The sequence below is a fragment of the Anomalospiza imberbis genome, chromosome 7, assembly GCF_031753505.1.
Source record: "Anomalospiza imberbis isolate Cuckoo-Finch-1a 21T00152 chromosome 7, ASM3175350v1, whole genome shotgun sequence".
Lineage (NCBI taxonomy): Eukaryota > Metazoa > Chordata > Aves > Passeriformes > Viduidae > Anomalospiza > Anomalospiza imberbis.
The window spans coordinates 38594531-38614491 of NC_089687.1; the positions used below are offsets into that span (position 1 = coordinate 38594531).

A 19961-nucleotide genomic window follows, 5' to 3' on the forward strand; every position below is an offset into this window, starting at 1 on the left:
CGGGCTGCAGCCTCCTCCAGGCCTTGGCAGAGGGACGTGGGTCCTGTGCCCTGGGCTGTGGGGCCATCCCCGTATCTCTGCTGCTCTCCAGGCTTCTCGGGAAACGCTGCTTTGTGTGGCCGAGTTCCTGAAGAGAAGGGATCTTGCGAGACTCGTCAAGAAGGAGAAAGTCTGGATTTTCGCCAACCGCCTAGTAAGGATGGCCGGGAAGCCCCATGCTCAGCCTGGAGAAGCCCCCTGAGCGCAGTGCTCGGTGTGTGGGCTGGCAGCTGTGCCCCTGCCCGGTGCTGCACCCAGAGGCCGCACTGGCTCTTCTCCAGGCTCCTGTGGCCCCAGCCGGGTGCCGATGGAGCCCCCGGCCCGGAGGGGCTGCAGGGCGGCCCCGTGGCTCCCCGGGCAGCAGCCGGCCCTCTGCCCCCTCCAGAGCCCGGTGCCAGCGGCTGCTGGCCGGGCCTCGGGGCTGTGCGGGCAGGGGAGGCCGGGGCAGGGCGCAGGGAGCGCCCGGCCCAGGGGCCGAGCCCGCGCCAACCCTTCTTCCCTCCTGCCGCTCTCTGCAGCTGGAAGAGGACAGGAGCCGAGTGGCCGAGATCCTGCGCCAGGCCCTGCCCTACCTGGACAGCCCACAGGAGCCCCTGCGAGAGGCGGCCGTCAGGTTCATGGGTAAGCCACAAGCCCGGGCTCCCTCCCCGCCCCGCCGCAGCTCGGCCCCAGCCCCGGCTGCTGCCCCCGGCAGCGCCATCCGGGCCCGGCGCCGTGGAGCCCCGCCTGGCCTCGGCGCTGCTGCCGCCCTCCGGCAGCCGTGCCGTGGGGCGGCAGCGTGCGGCAAGGGCCCGGGCTGAGCCCTGCCGGGCCACCAGGGCGTGTGGCCACAGGGCTGGCAGCGCCGCTGGCAGGGAGCTGTGCCGCTGGGGCCGTGACAGCCTCTGTGTTCACAGGGATTGCCGGGCGGAGCTTGAGGGGGCAGCAGGCAGAGCTCCAGCTGGTCTACAATGCTTAGTGAGGGCAGCGGGCTGACAGCGGGGGCTGGCGGGAGGAGCTGCCATCCCTGCCCTGGCTGCGGAGGGCTCTGGTCCCTGTGCGGACCAGGGCTGGCCTGGGCAGAGCACACAGAGATTTCAGGGACACATGGGGGATTCGTGGCCCGCAGCTTCGGGCTGACCCCGTTGGTCCCTACTCCCTCCGGACCATGGCAAGAGCAGGCAGGGATGGCCCTGGCAGGGGCCTCTCCTCGGCTCCCCGCAGATCCAGCATCTGACCGTGGCTCTGATCCTCTCTCTTTCAGCCCTTGAAGAAATGGCAAACGACACCAGCCTCACGGTCGGACGCCTGGCAATTGACACATTGTGCATCCTCAAGGCAGTAGAGCAGGCTCCCATCCCAATGTTCCAGAGGCTGCGGGATCAGCTGCGCAGGGCATGGCAGACACGGCCTCGTCTGTCGCGGCTTGGCTGGCTGAGCTGCTGGAGCTCTGTGGAGGGCTGATCCAGGAGGCTGTCTTTGCTGGGGCCACCTGAGTTAGCAGAGATTTTATTTTTCTTCAAAATTGCTCTTTTCTTCATTTTCTTTTCCTTTAGTATGTAAATATAGAATGTATTATAATAGACAGACTCCCAGGATCTTTCTTTTGCTGCCCAGAGTGTGCAGGGCATAGGGGAGGAGGGGGAAATTTTGCTTGGGCTCAGCCAGGTGCCCAGGCGTGCAATGTTGCAGGGAAAATGGCCAGAGGCCCCTTGGCCTTTGGCGGTTCTGCTGAAGCCTTTGTGCCGCCCACAGAGCGGGTGGGCAGGGCCGGAGCTGCGGGGATCCCTGCGGGAGCGGTGCCTGGAGGTGGCCACAAGCCCTGCCCAGGCAGGAAGCGCCATCCGTGTGCTCCTGCCCGTGTGTTGCTGGCTGGATTGCTGAGGGCTCCGAGGTGCCTCTTGATGGGGCTCCTCCGGAGCTCCTGCGGGGCTGTGGCGCTGCTGCCGGGCAGGTTGGCCGGGCTGGGGGAGACCCTGAGAGGCTGGGGCAGTGGGCAGGCCTGAGCAAGTGGGTGTCAGAGGCCACCAGCAGCCCCCAGGCAGCCGCCTTGTCCCTGACACCTGGCTGCTCTGGCACTTCCTGAATGGGCAGTTGGAGGGACCCCCTGGAATCAGGCACAGAACCCTGGTCCCGGCCTTTCGGGGCTGTGAGTCCTGGAGTTGGGCTGGGCGTGTGCCCTCCATGTGCTGAGACTGGAGTCCCTGGCCCCTCTGCCTTTGGCATCGAGCTTGACTGCCTGAGCTTGCTGAGTCTTGTTCCTGTTGCCATGGGGGATGCCGAGCTCTGTGGGTTTAGACATTATTGAGCGAGAAGAGCAGCAGCTTTGAGCCCAAGAGGGGCCACCGAAAGGCCCCCTGGGCAAAGGGCATTCCTGACATTCCCAGGGCAGGCACACAGGAGAGTGCAGCGGGCACCTTCAGGGTGCCACGCTGGCTTTGCACTGGGCCACCTCCCTGTGTGCAGGGCTGGGCCTTTGCTTTGCTGTCGTTGGCCTTTTGCCAACGTTGCTCCTTTGGCTGCCTGCAGAGAGGGGCAGCCCTACAAGGAGGTTGAAAGGCGCTGTCTCTGACACCTCAAGGGGGAACTGGAGCTCTCCCAGCCCTCAGCCCACGCTGTAAGCAGAGCAGAGCCTTTTCCCCAGCCATGGCGTCTTTCTGCCTGCTGCTGGCCCCTGGTCCTCACGACCCACTGCACTCGGTGTGAGTCCCCTAGGGGATGCCTGGTACCTCTTGATTAGAGATTGAGGGTCACTGAGGGGAAGTTGGGTGTCCCAAGTGAAGCTGAGGGGACACATGGGTCACTGAGCAGACATGAGGCTTCCACTGCAGGTTGCAGGTGCCTTATGCGTCACTGAAGGGAAGGCAGACGCCCCGTGTGCCACTGAGGTGTCATGACGGTCTCTGAATGCCAGGTGCCTGCATGCCACTGACAGGATATGAGGGTGACTGAGAGGGAAGGGGGTGACAGCTGCTCTGGATTCCACTGAGGTGACGCGGAGGTCACTGAGGGAGGTGGGTGTCTGTCGCGTCCCTCAGGGTACGTGGGTGTCATTGAGGGAAGGTGAGCGTCACTTGAGGGGGACACGGGCTCGCTGAAGGTACGCCCGGGCCGCTGAGGGGACGTGGGCGCGCCCTGCGGGATACGGGAGGGCCGGGCGGGTCCCCGCCGCAGGCGGCGTTTCCCGCCCAGGCACGGTCGGCCCCGCCCCGCCGGTCCCCTCAGCCGCGGGCGGGGAACTCGAACCCGCCGCGTCCGCCCCTCCGGGCGAGGCGCCGCGCGGCCTTCCGTAAGCCGTGTGGGAGGTGCCCTGGGGCTGCGCTGCGCTCACACACACGGAGGAGCACGGGGCAGTATTGTCTCAGGACTAGGGAGTGTTTCATCTTTGTGAGGGGTAAAGCTGGAGTAGCTTAGAGGGAGAGAGCTTCATAGTAGAGGAATTCTGGAATTACCTGGTGTCACCTGTAGGGCACGGATTGAACATTTGGGGGTTAACATGGAGGTAATCACTGGACTGTGAGAATAATAAAATCTGAGGTAGTCTGTGGAAATGTGTAAGGTAGTGGACATTTTGGCAGAACAAGTTGAGGTGATCTCTAGGGGGCAAAATTACTTTTGAGGAAAAGTCTGAGTAATTTCTAGAGGGCACATAGAGATAATTTTCTGACAAAAGCTTTAGTAAATGTTAGGGGAAAGAAAGAACATTTGTGGGGTAAAATCTCAGGTTATATCACTTCCCGCTACCTCGTCCCATGCCCCAGCATGGGAGCTTTGCCCTCCGTGTCCCCAGCCAGCCCAGCCTGGGCACCTCAGGGTTGTCCCCACCCTCGTGCTGAGGCCCGGCCTCGAGGGCTTCTGCCGCAGCCCTGGGAGACGCTCTGGGGAAGCGCTGGAGCAGCCGGCTGTCAGGAACGAGGAGGCTGCCTGCGGGCTGCCTGTGGCCTCTGACACCCAATTCCTCGGGGCTTCCCACCTCAGCAGCCTCCTGTCGTTCTGCCAATTGACAGAGGCAATTTAAAGGACACACCACTGGAAATAATGTTCTTATTTTACTGTGAATATTAAGGAACCACAAAAGTATGATGATACATTCAATGAAACTGTGTGCTTGGTTTTAGTGACAAGCAAAGCAAGCAAAGTAGTGCACCTCAATCAGTACTATACAAGAGAAAGGAGAGCGATTTAGAAAGATGCATCACCAATTGCCTAAATTGTTTATCATCTTGCAGATCCGCAGTTGCTGGGGAGCCCCGTTTTGCACCAGGGGCCTGGAGAACCATTCCCAGCAACTGGGAAGATCCTAGGTTGTCCATTCACCCATAGATGAGGTCTCCAAATTTGCCCTGAAAGTGGGTCCAGCATTTATAGGCCAAAAAGAGCAAGTCAAAGTGACTTGATTATATTTTTTAGCCCAGAAACACCTGGAGCTGATGGCACACTTCACAACCAGCAGGGGACACAGCTAGGCCAAAGCCCAGACCTCTGCTGGGAGGGTTTCTCCAAGAATACCCTTCAAACAAGCCTCTATTCAAGTCAGTTGGGACAGATTCTTAAAATGATACATTTTTGGCACATAACTACACAGGGTTGTGTGAAAGTTTCTAAAGCAGCTGGTTTGCAGTCTGTTATAAACGCCAATCACTTGGTTTTTAAAATTTTAAAAGTTTAATAGTAATAAAATAGTTATAAAAATAGTAATACAATTAGAGTAATGAAAATTTAGAGTTAGGACAATTACAAGACAATGAAAAGCAAAGAATTACGGGCGTCCGGATGCTCTCGGGCACTTAAGCCTGATAAGCATGCCTTGTGAACAAAGGAATAATCTTTAAAAGCAATAGCCTGTTGCATATTCATACATCTCATACATGATGCATAAATTCCTTGCAAATTAAGAACTTTTCTGGGTTTGTCAACTTCTTCCCTTTAGTCCTGGTGGTTCCATAAAGACAGAGATTAGGTGGAAGAATGTTTGTCTTTTTCCGATAAGGAGGCAGTAATTCTTTATGGGCCCCCATCACTGGCATCTCTGTGTGAAGAGATTCTTCATTATCTCATCTCTTGCTTGAGCTAGTAAAAAAAACCCCCACCTACATAGGCTCTATTTTAACTATAAAACTACATTTACCATACTATTAAAATGTTAATAGAGCACTTCTAATCAATATAACATAATACATATAGTATTCAATTTAATATTTGCGAAAAGCCAATCATAAAATATGCATTTTTCACACAGTCCAACAGCTAGCATTAAGAGTCCTTGTCAACTATTTTTAGCTAAATCACACTTAGGGGGATTTGAAGGAGTTTGGAATGAGTTAGAGACCGAACCTCTGAGTTTTTTAGATGATGCCATTGTTGCAGTGTGATTTCATGGTTTACCCCCAAACCCTGGTTCCTCCCACCGGGGAAGATTTCCTCCCAGGTGTGTCAATCACTCCTCCTTTCCCCACCCTGACCCCTGCTGAGCACTGTCTGTCACTCCGGGCATTCCAGAAGTGCGTCGAGTGATTGGCAGACTCAAAAGATGCCCTCCGCCCCCGGGGGGCATTGGGCCATCCAGGTGTCCTTTGTCCCCTGAGACCACCCCTCCCTTACCTGGTTGGTGGGCTCCCTATCCCTTCCCCCCCTCCCCTGCTCCAGGTAAAAGAGGGACAACCTCGCGGTCCGGACAGTTCTGCTTGGAGCTGTTGCTACATTCAGAGGCCTGCGGGCCAAAATAAAAGCTCTGGATTAAAACCCTCCATCAGAACCGACTCCTTTCCTTCACCATAGCCATAAAAGCTTCTCCGGCAGAGGAAATCCTGAGGGAGCAGACCCTCTACAAGAGGAAGCTCCATCCCACCGCCACCGGAGCTCTGGCATGCCTGGACTTGTCTCCACGTGCCCAGCTGAAATATCCAGCTAGCCAAAAGTGTCTCTGGGGTGAAACACCACAGTGGCCGCTATTTGGTTCAGCAGCAGGGCCAGACAAGCCAAGGCATGTCCCCTTCGCAATACTGGTAACACCAATATGCCATTTATTTCTCTCATCTTCTACCTAGACAGGAAGGGTGAGTTTGGCTCACATCTTCACCGCAAGTCTCAGAAGGTCACAAGACTTCTAGTAACAAGACCGTTAAAGGATTTATTGGCCAATAAAACACTGTCAACAAGGCTATTTATGGTTTTGACCCAATCCTTCAATATTTCCTCTTATGGACTCATGCTACAGTCTAAGCATTCTTAGCCAATCATGTTATGGCACACAAACCTACAGTACTGCACTCTAAACTACTTGTTTACCTTTGTAACTACTTTTATTTTTTCTATATCTTAAAACTCTAAAACTCTAAACTTTGCTCCACCTAGCTTAATGTGTCTCTGCTTTAAACTATAAATCGACTTCTAGCACCTAAGTTTGGAAGGCTTTTCCAAGGCCTCAGAACAAAGCCTGTAATTCTAAGGATTCTAAGCCTTGGCTTACAGGTCCAAAGATCTGAGAATTCCCTGCATTACGGTTTCCAACAACACTCATGGTGTTACAGAGTGCCCAGGATCTGTCTTGTAAGTCAAACCTGGAATGAACAAGGCGGCTGCCTGGGGGCTGCTGGTGGCCTCTGACACCCACTTGCTCAGGGCTGCCCACTGCCCCAGCCTCTCAGGGTCTCCCCCAGCCCGGCCAACCTGCCCGGCAGCAGCGCCACAGCCCCGCAGGAGCTCCAGAGGAGCCCCATCAAGAGGCACCTCGGAGCCCTCAGCAATCCAGCCAGCAACACACGGGCAGGAGCACACGGATGGCGCTTCCTGCCTGGGACAGGGCTTGTGGCCATCTCCAGGCACCGCTCCCGCAGGGATCCCCGCAGCTCCGGCCCTGCCCACCCGCTCTGTGGGCGGCACAAAGGCTTCAGCAGAACCGCCAAAGGCCAAGGGGCCTCTGGCCATTTTCCCTGCAACATTGCATGCCTGGGCACCTGGCTGAGCCCAAGCAAAATTTCCCCCTCCTCCCCTATGCCCTGCACGCTCTGGGCAGCAAAAGAAAGATCCTGGGAGTCTGTCTATTATAATACATTCTATATTTACATAGTATAGGAAAAGAAAATGAAGAAAAGATCAATTATACAGAAAAATAAAATCGCTGCTGATTCAGGTGGCCCCAGCAAAGACAGCCTCCTGGATCAGCCCTCCACAGAGCTCCAGCAGCTCAGCCAGCCAAGCCGCGACAGACGAGGCCGTGTCTGCCATGCCCTGCGCAGCTGATCCCGCAGCCTCTGGAACATTGGGATGGGAGCCTGCTCTACTGCCTTGAGAATGCACAATGTTTCAATTGCCAGGCTTCCAACGGTTAGGCTGATGTCATTTGGGCTCTCCAGGTAGGGCAGGGCCCGGCGCAGGATCTCGGCCACTCGGCTCCTGTCCTCTTCCAGCTGCAGAGAGCGGCAGGAGGGAAGGGTTGGCGCGGGCTCGGCCCCTGGGCCGGGCGCTCCCTGCGCCCTGCCCCGGCCTCCCCTGCCCGCACAGCCCCGAGGCCCGGCCAGCAGCCGCTGGCACCGGGCTCTGGAGGGGGCAGAGGGCCGGCTGCTGCCCGGGGAGCCGCGGGGCGGCCCCGCAGCCCCGCCGGGCCGGGGCTCCATCGGCACCCGGCTGGGGCCCACGGGAGCCTGGAGAAGAGCCAGTGCGGCCTCTGGGTGCAGCACCGGGCAGGGGCACAGCTGCCAGCCCACACACCCAGCACCGCGCTCAGGGGGCTTCTCCAGGCTGAGCCTGGGGCTTCCAGGCCATCCTTACTAGGCAGTTGGCGAAGATCCAGAATTTCTCCTTCTTCACCAGTCTCGCAAGATCCCTTCTCTTCAGGAACTCGGCCACACAAAGCAGCGTTTCCCGAGAAGCCTGGAGAGCAGCAGAGATACGGGGATGGCCCCACAGCCCAGGGCACAGGACCCACGTCCCTGTGCCAAGGCCTGGAGGAGGCTGCAGCCCGCCAGGGCAGGAGACAGCCGAGCCCCCTGCCAGGGGGACAGCAGCAGCCCACAAAGTCCTCACCTTTGCCACGCGCCCATTCTCATCATGGCAGTGGAAGAAGAGTGGCAGCAGGCTGTGGCGCACTTGTAACTTCAGGGCCTTGCTTTCCCTTCCCAGTAGAAGAGTCAGCAATGTTCTGAAGAGACAAATGGAGAGCAGCTGTACCTGGCTATTGTCCTGTATTAAGAGACAAAAAGAAGACCTCAGCATGGGCTGCGAGGGGGCTCAGCTGGGCGCATGCCTGCAAATCCACAGGGCACCAAGTGTCTGGGCAGTACCCAGTGGCCGTGGCTGGGGGCACAGAGCCTTACGAGGTCAAAGAGTAGCACAAGTGCCTCAGCCAGCTGCAGGGCGATGGGGCTGCCTATCCATCTGTCGCTGTCCAAGATTATAAAGCTGAGTACCATGACTGTTATCTTAACAATCTCTCCATCTGCATCCCGCAGGAGCTCCACAAGACTTTCAGTCAGGCTCCACATTGTTTTGGTCTGTGTAGAACACAAGTTTGTGAATGGCCACCCTGCTGCCACAGGGCCAAGAGGCCAAAGGCCTGTCCCGAAGCACTCGGGCAGCTGAAGTGGGAGGCAGGAGAGCTGGGAGCAGCTGCCCCAGCGCCCAAACTACAGCCAAGCCCAAGCGACGGTGTTCCCCAGCCCCATGCTGCCTGCACGGCTTCAGCCACTGCCCCCTTCTCACCGTCGAGGGATTGTCAGTGAGCTTGAGAAGGCCCTTGAGTGCCAGGCGACGCCTCTCCCTGCACTCGCTGCGCAGGTGCCTTGAGAAGATTTGCAGGACTCTGTCAGCCTCGCGTTCACTCAAGTCCAGGTGCTTGAGGACCTGAAAGGCACGGGGCACTGACAGGGGACCCGGCCGGCCGGAGCCCAGAAACGCACAGGGCTGGGCCCAGGCAGCAGCACAGGGCGTGGACACTGTCCTGGCCGCTCTGGCTACAAGAGGGCAGAGAGCTGGGAGGCAGCTCAGCGAGGCAGCGCTGGCCAACAGGCTCACCTCCACAAGGAATGCCAGGGCGGGCAGATCCCAGCGTGGCTCCTGTGTGCTGAGCAGCTGGAGAAGATAGCGAAAGATCCGGGAACATGAGCGTATGGAGATGCCGGACATCTCCCTGTCAGGAGTAAAAGTCCATAAGATTGTGAGCCGGGGGAACAAACCTCTCCCAGGATTGACTCACAGTGGTCTGGTCTTTCCCCAGCATACAGCAAGGGGACCTGGGCCATTTGAGATTTGGCTCTTTGTGGGCACCCCCCTTTCCCTGCTTTTTCCAGGCTGCTTGGCCATCCCTCAGTGACAAGGCCCTCTGGCCCACGACCACGGGGACTGTGTGGGGCCCCCCAGGGGCAGAGCACAAATGTCAGAGGCAGCGGGGAGAAGGGGGTCTCACCTGGCCAGCAGACCCACGGCATAGTGCTGGGTGTCAGCACAGAGCAGCGTGTCCCAGCCACACCTGCGTTCCATTGCCATCACCACATCCTTGTACTGCTCTCGGCACAGCAGGGACTTCAGGGTCCGCACGGCAAACCTGTGTGCAGAGCAAGGCCCGGGTCACACTGGGAGCAGTGGCTCCTGCCTTGTTGATGCAGCAGGGACAGGAGGACTGGAATGGAGCACCTGTTGGGGCTGGTGGCAAGGCCGTGTTGCTCCTGGCATCCCTTCCAGAAGGTATCAACCTCCTCTGGCGTCTCTTCTGTGCTGAAGAACACTTGGAAGAGCAGATGCACAAGTAGACGGGAGGAGTGCACCTTCACGATGTGTGAGACACAGGGCTCCTGGAGGATCTTCCACATCACCACAGTTGCCTGCAAAGGACAAAGCCCCCCGAGACCACGCTCAGTGCCGAGATGTCCGTGTGGCAGGGCCCGAGTGTGGCAGGGAGAGGCCCAGAGAAACACAGGGGCAGCAGCGGGACCGGTGGCCCTGCAGCTGCCCCTAGGCCAGGTTTCAGGCCAGCACCTGAGGCAGGGAGATGCAGTGGGGGAAGGAGGAAGGAGAGCTGCAGGAGAGGCGGCTTTGGGGCCAGCAAAGGCCACTGGCCAAAACTCACAGCTAGGGCAAAGACACCCGTTTTGTCCCCATCGGAGGTGCACGTGCTGTGCTTCGGCCAGCTCCCCAGCACATCCAGGAGAATTCGCTGCGCCAGCTTCGCGGTCCTGGGCAAGGACATGATGGTCTTCCACATGGCCATGACAGCTCTGCGGGGTTAGAGCTCTGTCTCAGGGGGTCTCAGGCACAGCACCGTGGCCTGGGTATCTCTAGGGGCCCGGGCTGACCGCCAGCTCTGCCTCTGCCCACTGCCCCTCGCCAGCAGCACCCAGGCAGCCCAGCCCTGTGGGGACAGGCCCCTGAGGAGCAGCGAGGGAGCATGGCAGCAGGCTCGGGGCTGACATGCCAGGGCTGGGAAAGGGAGCAGCCAGAGGGCCCTGGAACCCTTTGTTGGTCAGACACCTGGGATAAGCTGTACAGGGCGATGGGCTGGGGAGCCCTGAGCCCTCTGGGCAGGTGGGCCCCATACCTGTCACAGGACGGGGCCACACGCAGGAGTGTCATTACTGCGTCATTTGGCTGTGCTTGGGCGAGATGCAGCAGAGTCCTGTTCAGCCTGTGCTCAGCAGAATCATTGGCCATGAGCCACTGGTGCCATGGCGGGCACCTGGAGAAGGCACGGGGCGATGTGGAAAGCTGCCAGAGGGAGCGATGTTCCCAGTGTCCCCAGAGAAGTGCTTCCCTTCCCACCGCACTGCGATGGCCTCAAAGGCTCACAGGGACCAGCAGGTGTGGCTGGGGAAGCCATGTGACTCATGAGGGAGTTGAAGCATGGCCACAGGCTGCTTACTTGCTCTGGTCTGGAAACACCCTTCTCCTAAAGCAAATCCAGCAGGATGGCACTGGTCTCATCTTCCTCCTCCTCCAGCCAGGCCAGCTTGGGCACTCTCGGGGGTCTCTGCTCCATGTCAGTGACTGGATTTGTGGGTACTTGCAGGAGAGGTGCCTTGGAAAATCTCCAGGTTAGCAGCAGGTCCTGCAGCAGTCCTGGAATGCACCTTCCAGAGAGAAGCCTCAGGAAGGCTACAGGACAGCAAGCCCTGCGCTCTGGTCTCAAGGGCTCCTGCCACAATGACAGGAGACTCCTGTCAGGGATTGTGGTCTGGCCTCGAGGGCACTGGAGGCAGGGGTGGGAGATGCCTCAGAAAAGCTCTGGGGCACCAAGTGCCACACTGCCCTCAGGGGCACCTGCAGAATCGAAGCCTTGGAAGGCCACAGGTCACCAAGTCCTGTGGTCTGGCCTCGAGGTCAGCTGCAGGAACAACGCCTCAGAAAAGCTCCGGGGGTCTGCAGAGGTTTTTATAGGGGGGAGTGGTATAGGGCAACCAACCAAGGAGGGCATGGCAGGGGAGGAATCTAGGGCAGGATGAACATTCTATAAACCTATCAGGGAGAGCTGAGGTCCATTGGGATGATCTAGCAAAGGCCGAATGGACATCCCATGGCCCGCTGGAGACTGCTATTCCAAGTCCTGTGAGCCACAAAATTCAGCTGTAACCAGCCGATTTTTTCATGTTAGCTTGAAATCCAGGAGAGAAAAGGTAAACATGGAAAAGTGTTCTTCCAATCCTAGTGACAGCTGCGCCTGCACAGCACCTGTGGCCGTGGCAGGGCGGTGGGAACTGGATGATCTTTCTGATACTTTGCAGAACAACGTGCTGTGGCATTCTGTGATTCCCCAAGTGGAGAGCAAAACTGAGCCATAGAAGACCCAGCTTTTCTCCGGCGCCTCCTTTGTTCTTTGTTGCAAGCACGTCCAGGATTTAGTTTCAGAGCTGACACATGTGCCTTTAAGGTGCCCACATGAGGGAGAGGGAGGGCAGCTGCAGCGCAGGGCTCGTGCCCCATCAGAGTCTCTCTCTCACCATGGCACCAATGCCGCTGCCTCGGGACGTCCGCCTGTGGAAGGTGGTGACTCTGCCCTCAAGCACGGCCATGGAAGCCAAGCGTTGCTGTGAGGCTGGCAAGTCAAGAGAAAGCCATTGTGGTGAAGGCTGATGGAGCCTTTTGCCAAAGCACGGGCAATTGCGCCCACAGTCTCCCCCCGTCTGGCATCCCGGCGGGTGCGGGAGCCTCGTTGAGCAGGTGCCGGCGTTCAGGGTGCTGCTGTGCCTGAGCACGCTCCGGTGCTGTTCCTGTGGGGTCCAGAGGCACCGGGGCAGCAGCGCCTCCGCAGCCCTGCTCAAGAAGACACAGCCGCCTTCCCCATGGTGACAGCAGCTCTGCGGCCCCAGAGCTCTGTGTCAGGGGGGCCTCGGTCACAGCACCGTGGCCTGGGCAGCCGCGAGAGCCGGGGCCGGCCGCCAGCCCTGCCTCTGCCGCCTGCCCCTCATTGGCAGCAGCCAGTGGCCATGCCCAGGCAACCGCCCCCTGCCCTCCGTGTCCCCAGCTAGCTCAGCCTGGGCACCTTGGGGTGTCTCCACCCTCCTGCTGGGGTGGTGTCCCAGCATCGAGGGCTTCTGCCGCAGGCCTGGGAGACGATCTGGGGAAGCGCCAGAGCAGCCGGGTGCTTGGAACAAGGCGGCTGCCTGGGGGCCGCTGGTGGCCTCTGACACCCACTTGCTCAGGCCTGCCCACTGCCCCAGCCTCTCAGGGTCTCCCCCAGCCCGGCCAACCTGCCCGGCAGCAGCGCCACAGCCCCGCAGGAGCTCCAGAGGAGCCCCATCAAGAGGCACCTCGGAGCCCTCAGCAATCCAGCCAGCAACACACGGGCAGGAGCACACGGATGGCGCTTCCTGCCTGGGACAGGGCTTGTGGCCACCTCCAGGCACCGCTCCCGCAGGGATCCCCGCAGCTCCGGCCCTGCCCACCCGCTCTGTGGGCGGCACAAAGGCTTCAGAAGAACCGCCAAAGGCCAAGGGGCCTCTGGCCATTTTCCCTGCAACATTGCACGCCTGGGCACCTGGCTGAGCCCAAGCAAAATTTCCCCCTCCTCCCCTATGCCCTGCATGCTCTGGGCAGCAAAAGAAAGATCCTGGGAGTCTGTCTATTATAATACATTCTATATTTACATAGTATAGGAAAAGAAAATGAAGAAAAGATCAATTATACAGAAAAATAAAATCGCTGCTGATTCAGGTGGCCCCAGCAAAGACAGCCTCCTGGATCAGCCCTCCACAGAGCTCCAGCAGCTCAGCCAGCCAAGCCGCGACAGACGAGGCCGTGTCTGCCATGCCCTGCGCAGCTGATCCCGCAGCCTCTGGAACATTGGGATGGGAGCCTGCTCTACTGCCTTGAGAATGCACAATGTTTCAATTGCCAGGCTTCCAACGGTTAGGCTGATGTCATTTGGGCTCTCCAGGTAGGGCAGGGCCCGGCGCAGGATCTCGGCCACTCGGCTCCTGTCCTCTTCCAGCTGCAGAGAGCGGCAGGAGGGAAGGGTTGGCGCGGGCTCGGCCCCTGGGCCGGGCGCTCCCTGCGCCCTGCCCCGGCCTCCCCTGCCCGCACAGCCCCGAGGCCCGGCCAGCAGCCGCTGGCACCGGGCTCTGGAGGGGGCAGAGGGCCGGCTGCTGCCCGGGGAGCCGCGGGGCGGCCCCGCAGCCCCGCCGGGCCGGGGCTCCATCGGCACCCGGCTGGGGCCCACGGGAGCCTGGAGAAGAGCCAGTGCGGCCTCTGGGTGCAGCACCGGGCAGGGGCACAGCTGCCAGCCCACACACCCAGCACCGCGCTCAGGGGGCTTCTCCAGGCTGAGCCTGGGGCTTCCAGGCCATCCTTACTAGGCAGTTGGCGAAGATCCAGAATTTCTCCTTCTTCACCAGTCTCGCAAGATCCCTTCTCTTCAGGAACTCGGCCACACAAAGCAGCGTTTCCCGAGAAGCCTGGAGAGCAGCAGAGATACGGGGATGGCCCCACAGCCCAGGGCACAGGACCCACGTCCCTGTGCCAAGGCCTGGAGGAGGCTGCAGCCCGCCAGGGCAGGAGACAGCCGAGCCCCCTGCCAGGGGGACAGCAGCAGCCCACAAAGTCCTCACCTTTGCCACGCGCCCATTCTCATCATGGCAGTGGAAGAAGAGTGGCAGCAGGCTGTGGCGCACTTGTAACTTCAGGGCCTTGCTTTCCCTTCCCAGTAGAAGAGTCAGCAATGTTCTGAAGAGACAAATGGAGAGCAGCTGTACCTGGCTATTGTCCTGTATTAAGAGACAAAAAGAAGACCTCAGCATGGGCTGCGAGGGGGCTCAGCTGGGCGCATGCCTGCAAATCCACAGGGCACCAAGTGTCTGGGCAGTACCCAGTGGCCGTGGCTGGGGGCACAGAGCCTTACGAGGTCAAAGAGTAGCACAAGTGCCTCAGCCAGCTGCAGGGCGATGGGGCTGCCTATCCATCTGTCGCTGTCCAAGATTATAAAGCTGAGTACCATGACTGTTATCTTAACAATCTCTCCATCTGCATCCCGCAGGAGCTCCACAAGACTTTCAGTCAGGCTCCACATTGTTTTGGTCTGTGTAGAACACAAGTTTGTGAATGGCCACCCTGCTGCCACAGGGCCAAGAGGCCAAAGGCCTGTCCCGAAGCACTCGGGCAGCTGAAGTGGGAGGCAGGAGAGCTGGGAGCAGCTGCCCCAGCGCCCAAACTACAGCCAAGCCCAAGCGACGGTGTTCCCCAGCCCCATGCTGCCTGCACGGCTTCAGCCACTGCCCCCTTCTCACCGTCGAGGGATTGTCAGTGAGCTTGAGAAGGCCCTTGAGTGCCAGGCGACGCCTCTCCCTGCACTCGCTGCGCAGGTGCCTTGAGAAGATTTGCAGGACTCTGTCAGCCTCGCGTTCACTCAAGTCCAGGTGCTTGAGGACCTGAAAGGCACGGGGCACTGACAGGGGACCCGGCCGGCCGGAGCCCAGAAACGCACAGGGCTGGGCCCAGGCAGCAGCACAGGGCGTGGACACTGTCCTGGCCGCTCTGGCTACAAGAGGGCAGAGAGCTGGGAGGCAGCTCAGCGAGGCAGCGCTGGCCAACAGGCTCACCTCCACAAGGAATGCCAGGGCGGGCAGATCCCAGCGTGGCTCCTGTGTGCTGAGCAGCTGGAGAAGATAGCGAAAGATCCGGGAACATGAGCGTATGGAGATGCCGGACATCTCCCTGTCAGGAGTAAAAGTCCATAAGATTGTGAGCCGGGGGAACAAACCTCTCCCAGGATTGACTCACAGTGGTCTGGTCTTTCCCCAGCATACAGCAAGGGGACCTGGGCCATTTGAGATTTGGCTCTTTGTGGGCACCCCCCTTTCCCTGCTTTTTCCAGGCTGCTTGGCCATCCCTCAGTGACAAGGCCCTCTGGCCCACGACCACGGGGACTGTGTGGGGCCCCCCAGGGGCAGAGCACAAATGTCAGAGGCAGCGGGGAGAAGGGGGTCTCACCTGGCCAGCAGACCCACGGCATAGTGCTGGGTGTCAGCACAGAGCAGCGTGTCCCAGCCACACCTGCGTTCCATTGCCATCACCACATCCTTGTACTGCTCTCGGCACAGCAGGGACTTCAGGGTCCGCACGGCAAACCTGTGTGCAGAGCAAGGCCCGGGTCACACTGGGAGCAGTGGCTCCTGCCCTGTTGATGCGGCAGGGACAGGAGGACTGGAATGGAGCACCTGTTGGGGCTGGTGGCAAGGCCGTGTTGCTCCTGGCATCCCTTCCAGAAGGTATCAACCTCCTCTGGCGTCTCTTCTGTGCTGAAGAACACTTGGAAGAGCAGATGCACAAGTACACGGGAGGAGTGCACCTTCACGATGTGTGAGACACAGGGCTCCTGGAGGATCTTCCACATCACCACAGTTGCCTGCAAAGGACAAAGCCCCCCGAGACCACGCTCAGTGCCGAGATGTCCGTGTGGCAGGGCCCGAGTGTGGCAGGGAGAGGCCCAGAGAAACACAGGGGCAGCAGCGGGACCGGTGGCCCTGCAGCTGCCCCTAGGCCATGTTTCAGGCCAGCACCTGAGGCAGGGAGATGCAGTGGGGGAAGGAGGAAGGAGAGCTGCAGGAGAGGCGGCTTTGGGGCCAGCAAAGGCCACTGGCCAAAACTCACAGCTAGGGCAAAGACACCCGTTTTGTCCCCATCGGAGGTGCACGTGCTGTGCTTCGGCCAGCTCCCCAGCACATCCAGGAGAATTCGCTGCGCCAGCTTCGCGGTCCTGGGCAAGGACATGATGGTCTTCCACATGGCCATGACAGCTCTGCGGGGTTAGAGCTCTGTCTCAGGGGGTCTCAGGCACAGCACCGTGGCCTGGGTATCTCTAGGGGCCCGGGCTGACCGCCAGCTCTGCCTCTGCCCACTGCCCCTCGCCAGCAGCACCCAGGCAGCCCAGCCCTGTGGGGACAGGCCCCTGAGGAGCAGCGAGGGAGCATGGCAGCAGGCTCGGGGCTGACATGCCAGGGCTGGGAAAGGGAGCAGCCAGAGGGCCCTGGAACCCTTTGTTGGTCAGACACCTGGGATAAGCTGTACAGGGCGATGGGCTGGGGAGCCCTGAGCCCTCTGGGCAGGTGGGCCCCATACCTGTCACAGGACGGGGCCACACGCAGGAGTGTCATTACTGCGTCATTTGGCTGTGCTTGGGCGAGATGCAGCAGAGTCCTGTTCAGCCTGTGCTCAGCAGAATCATTGGCCATGAGCCACTGGTGCCATGGCGGGCACCTGGAGAAGGCACGGGGCGATGTGGAAAGCTGCCAGAGGGAGCGATGTTCCCAGTGTCCCCAGAGAAGTGCTTCCCTTCCCACCGCACTGCGATGGCCTCAAAGGCTCACAGGGACCAGCAGGTGTGGCTGGGGAAGCCATGTGACTCATGAGGGAGTTGAAGCATGGCCACAGGCTGCTTACTTGCTCTGGTCTGGAAACACCCTTCTCCTAAAGCAAATCCAGCAGGATGGCACTGGTCTCATCTTCCTCCTCCTCCAGCCAGGCCAGCTTGGGCACTCTCGGGGGTCTCTGCTCCATGTCAGTGACTGGATTTGTGGGTACTTGCAGGAGAGGTGCCTTGGAAAATCTCCAGGTTAGCAGCAGGTCCTGCAGCAGTCCTGGAATGCACCTTCCAGAGAGAAGCCTCAGGAAGGCTACAGGACAGCAAGCCCTGCGCTCTGGTCTCAAGGGCTCCTGCCACAATGACAGGAGACTCCTGTCAGGGATTGTGGTCTGGCCTCGAGGGCACTGGAGGCAGGGGTGGGAGATGCCTCAGAAAAGCTCTGGGGCACCAAGTGCCACACTGCCCTCAGGGGCACCTGCAGAATCGAAGCCTTGGAAGGCCACAGGTCACCAAGTCCTGTGGTCTGGCCTCGAGGTCAGCTGCAGGAACAACGCCTCAGAAAAGCTCCGGGGGTCTGCAGAGGTTTTTATAGGGGGGAGTGGTATAGGGCAACCAACCAAGGAGGGCATGGCAGGGGAGGAATCTAGGGCAGGATTAACATTCTATAAACCTATCAGGGAGAGCTGAGGTCCATTGGGATGATCTAGCAAAGGCCGAATGGACATCCCATGGCCCGCTGGAGACTGCTATTCCAAGTCCTGTGAGCCACAAAATTCAGCTGTAACCAGCCGATTTTTTCATGTTAGCTTGAAATCCAGGAGAGAAAAGGTAAACATGGAAAAGTGTTCTTCCAATCCTAGTGACAGCTGCGCCTGCACAGCACCTGTGGCCGTGGCAGGGCGGTGGGAACTGGATGATCTTTCTGATACTTTGCAGAACAACGTGCTGTGGCATTCTGTGATTCCCCAAGTGGAGAGCAAAACTGAGCCATAGAAGACCCAGCTTTTCTCCGGCGCCTCCTTTGTTCTTTGTTGCAAGCACGTCCAGGATTTAGTTTCAGAGCTGACACATGTGCCTTTAAGGTGCCCACATGAGGGAGAGGGAGGGCAGCTGCAGCGCAGGGCTCGTGCCCCATCAGAGTCTCTCTCTCACCATGGCACCAATGCCGCTGCCTCGGGACGTCCGCCTGTGGAAGGTGGTGACTCTGCCCTCAAGCACGGCCATGGAAGCCAAGCGTTGCTGTGAGGCTGGCAAGTCAAGAGAAAGCCATTGTGGTGAAGGCTGATGGAGCCTTTTGCCAAAGCACGGGCAATTGCGCCCACAGTCTCCCCCCGTCTGGCATCCCGGCGGGTGCGGGAGCCTCGTTGAGCAGGTGCCGGCGTTCAGGGTGCTGCTGTGCCTGAGCACGCTCCGGTGCTGTTCCTGTGGGGTCCAGAGGCACCGGGGCAGCAGCGCCTCCGCAGCCCTGCTCAAGAAGACACAGCCGCCTTCCCCATGGTGACAGCAGCTCTGCGGCCCCAGAGCTCTGTGTCAGGGGGGCCTCGGTCACAGCACCGTGGCCTGGGCAGCCGCGAGAGCCGGGGCCGGCCGCCAGCCCTGCCTCTGCCGCCTGCCCCTCATTGGCAGCAGCCAGTGGCCATGCCCAGGACCCCGCCCCCTGCCCTCCGTGTCCCCAGCTAGCTCAGCCTGGGCACCTTGGGGTGTCTCCACCCTCCTGCTGGGGTGGTGTCCCAGCATCGAGGGCTTCTGCCGCAGGCCTGGGAGACGATCTGGGGAAGCGCCAGAGCAGCCGGGTGCTTGGAACAAGGCGGCTGCCTGGGGGCCGCTGGTGGCCTCTGACACCCACTTGCTCAGGCCTGCCCACTGCCCCAGCCTCTCAGGGTCTCCCCCAGCCCGGCCAACCTGCCCGGCAGCAGCGCCACAGCCCCGCAGGAGCTCCAGAGGAGCCCCATCAAGAGGCACCTCGGAGCCCTCAGCAATCCAGCCAGCAACACACGGGCAGGAGCACACGGATGGCGCTTCCTGCCTGGGACAGGGCTTGTGGCCATCTCCAGGCACCGCTCCCGCAGGGATCCCCGCAGCTCCGGCCCTGCCCACCCGCTCTGTGGGCGGCACAAAGGCTTCAGCAGAACCGCCAAAGGCCAAGGGGCCTCTGGCCATTTTCCCTGCAACATTGCACGCCTGGGCACCTGGCTGAGCCCAAGCAAAATTTCCCCCTCCTCCCCTATGCCCTGCACACTCTGGGCAGCAAAAGAAAGATCCTGGGAGTCTGTCTATTATAATACATTCTATATTTACATACTAAAGGAAAACGACATGAAGAAAAGAGCAATTTTGAAGAAAAATAAAATCTCTGCTAACTCAGGTGGCCCCAGCAAAGACAGCCTCCTGGATCAGCCCTCCACAGAGCTCCAGCAGCTCAGCCAGCCAAGCCGAGACAGACGAGGCCGTGTCTGCCATGCCCTGCGCAGCTGATCCCGCAGCCTCTGGAACATTGGGATGGGAGCCTGCTCTACTGCCTTGAGAATGCACAATGTGTCAATTGCCAGGATTCCAACGGTGAGGCTGGTGTCGTTTGCCATTTCTTCAAGGGCTGAAAGAGAGAGGATCAGAGCCACGGTCAGATCCTGGATCTGCGGGGAGCCGAGGAGAGGCCCCTGCCAGGGCCATCCCTGCCTGCTCTTGCCATGGTCAGGAGGGAGTAGGGACCAACGGGGTCAGCCCGAAGCTGCGGGCCACGAATCCCCCATGTGTCCCTGAAATCTCTGTGTGCTCTGCCCAGGCCAGCCCTGGTCCGCACAGGGACCAGAGTCCTCCGCAGCCGGGGCAGGGATGGCAGCTCCTTCCGCCAGCCCCCGCTGTCAGCCCGCTGCCCTCACTCACCATTGTAGATCAGCTGGAGCTCTGCCTGCTGCCCCCTCAAGCTCCGCCCGGCGATCCCTGTGAACACAGAGGCTGTCACGGCCCCAGCGGCACAGCTCCCTGCCAGCGGTGCTGCCAGCCCTGTGGCCACACGCCCTGGTGGCCCGGCAGGGCTCAGCCCGGGCCCTTGCCGCACGCTGCTGCCCCAGGGCACGGCTGCCGCAGGGCGGCAGCAGCCCCGAGGCCAGTCGGGGCTCCACGGCGCCGGGCCCGGATGGCGCTGCCGGGGCAGCAGCCG

The 19961-nt window shown here is 59.9% G+C and overlaps 1 protein-coding gene across 1 annotated transcript in view; it reads right to left on the reverse strand.

Annotated features, from left to right (window-relative positions):
* The window catches only part of LOC137477554 (maestro heat-like repeat-containing protein family member 6), a 123552-nt gene that overhangs the window by 24885 nt on the left and 78706 nt on the right, over positions 1-19961 (reverse strand). The gene's annotated exons all lie outside the window — the stretch shown is intronic.